This window comes from Papaver somniferum, chromosome 4, assembly GCF_003573695.1.
Source record: "Papaver somniferum cultivar HN1 chromosome 4, ASM357369v1, whole genome shotgun sequence".
NCBI lineage: Eukaryota > Viridiplantae > Streptophyta > Magnoliopsida > Ranunculales > Papaveraceae > Papaver > Papaver somniferum.
This window is the reverse complement of record NC_039361.1, coordinates 17,727,313-17,730,054: the sequence shown is the minus strand read 5'-3', so window position 1 is coordinate 17,730,054 and position 2,742 is coordinate 17,727,313.

Here is a 2,742-nt window from a genome sequence, read left to right as displayed (position 1 = left end):
TAGGATCGTCCTAAGCAGCTCACGCTCAAGCCCAGCAACAGTTGAAGTGACTCAGCAACACAGGCCCAGCAGAATCTGCAGCGAAGCCCAGCAGAATCTGCAGCGAAGCCCAGCAGAAAAGGCAAGCCCAGGAGCAGAAGTTGCAAGCCCAGTGAAATTGAGATTACTAAGCCCAGCTCAGTTGGTTCAAGCCCAGCAACAAAGGTTGGAACAGAGCCCAGCAGCAGAGGGTGCACAAGCCCGACAGCAACAGAAATAGGCGAGCCCAGTTGACAGCTTCAGTTGGCAGCAGCAGGCTTTGGCTTGGCAGCAACAGCACAGCACAGCACAGCTTGGCAGCAGCAACAGCAGCAACAACAGCAGTAGCAGCAGCAACAGCAGCAGCAGGCTTTGGCAAAGAAGGCACCAGCAGCAGCAGCACAGCCAAGGTGGTACCTGCAATGATCACAGAGTGCAAAGATAGTCAGCCAAGATAGTCAGGCCAACCCTGCAAAGATAGTCAGGCAAGTATGCAATGATCTGCTGCAATGTTTGCAAGCAGAGGGTTGCAATGATAGTGAAGCAGGCCTGCAATGATTGCAAGGCAGAGATGCTAATGGAACTCAGCAGTGGCAACACCACTCCCCGGCAGCGGCGCCAAAAACTTGGTGTGCCAATGGAAAACACACAGAAACTTGCAAGTATACAAGGCCAAGTTTATAGAATAGAAGGAAAGCCGGGGAAAGTCCACAGGGAGTGGGAGCACTATAAGAGAAACCTAATCTAACAATGAAGACAGTGAGCAAGACAAAGCAATATGGCATACAAAGTGGCAGAAGTAAAGAACCAAAGCAGCAAGGTAAAGCAAAGCAGCAAAGAAAACAGCTAAGAACCAAGGCTTGGAAGCCAAGGGCAGAGGTGAGTTTGTGCACTGACTTCAGTGCACAGAAACTACAAATTGCAAGACAATAGCTAAGAAAAATAAACTGAATTTGAAGCAAAGCAATACTGAAAATGTAAGTGACTGAGAAGGATATTGTGGCTAAGCCAAGGCTTAGATTCCACCTTGTGTCCTAATCAAATAGCATATTCCTAGGTTGAGTTGAGTCCTATGCATACAATATAAAGGAAAGAAAAACAGCTTGCTAACAGAAATACCCCTAGTATTGACTGTCTTTTGACAGCACAATCAATCACAAGCAATCATAGCACTGCTTTCTTCCCAATGCACAAGAAAAACAAGCATATGGCATCCTATCCTAGCAATTTACCATTTGACAGTGCACCAAGGCTTCATCAAAGCCTTAGCTTGTTGCTAATTAGCTCATACTCAACATGTTACAAACACAAGCATTCATCATGCAAAATAATTCAAACATAACATACACACAACAATCAACTGTAACTGCATAAGAAGACTGAAATTTTGAATTGCATAAATTTTGTTTCAAGTTTCTACTGGCTAGTCCCGAGAGCCTCCCCCCTCACACAAAACATTCCAAATTTATACTCCCCCTATCAGAATTAGGGTTCCAACCCCTTTTCCCCAAAAAACAGAAAATTAGGTAAAATTGATTTACCTAATGTGTTGAGATACTCACTCCATCTCGTCGACCCACTCTCCAATTACTTCTCCTCGTTCATCTCATGCTCCAATTGTTGCTTTAACATCACTTATATCCCCAATTTCTCACCTAGGGTTTCAGTGAGAAGAAAGATGAGAAATTGGAGAAATCAGTGGTTGATAAAGAGATAGGACGTGATGGTAATGATGGGTTTAGGTGTGGTGGTGGTAGAGTGATTTGGGGAGAAGATGGTGGAGTGATTTGGGGAGAAGCTGGTGGTACTGTTGCAGAGAGGGGGGGGGAAGATGGTGTCGATGGGGTTTGAGGAAGGGTGTGTTTGGCGATGGGTATAGGTATTAGGTACTAGGGTGTTGAGCAGGTGTAGAGGATTTTGATGTTTCGCGAAGCTGGACCGATGGATGGGAAGATGGTAGGTGGATCCAATGGCGATACGGAGGTAAGCGTGGAGCGACCGTCGGATGAAGGGATGTAGCAAAACGGACGATCCAAGATGGATATGGGCGTTGCGATGTAAAGCGGGGGCTTCGGAGTTTGATGTGCGATGATGGAGCGACCGTAGGATGCTGAAATGCTTCGATCTGACGGCTGAAATCCGAGACGGGCTTGGATATAGAAAATGGGTTTGGGTAAGGGTTTTGGGCCTTGGGTATGCCAAGCCCATATCTTCTTTAAGAACAATTCTTCCTTCTTGAGCCCATTCCTAGCTTTTTGGTCTTGTGCGCACCATTCTTCGCGGCTTCCTTGCGTGATTCCTCCCGGCTTTTCACTACTTTTCTGCTCTATTCCGCTTCGCAATTCATCCAGACTTTATTTATTACCTAAAAATGCAAAATTAAGTAAGAAAAATATTTATTCTTGAAAACAATGAAAATACAGAATATGGGATAAAATGTAGAATTAATGCACAAAATATGAGTTAAATGCCAACAAAAAGGGATAAATATATACATTATTTGGCACTCATCACATATCTTTAGAAAATAAAAATTAGTAATGTGCATTTACTAATTGAAGATTTTCTACTGAGATTTCGGTCATTAATTTGACAGAGCATTTCCAGGAATTATGAAAACCGATTTGGTGTTTATTGCATATCTTTGAGAATATTCGATTTTAGAAATTCCTTGGTGTCCAAACTTCCTTGGTCTATAAATATTGAAGTTTGCATTTCAAGCAA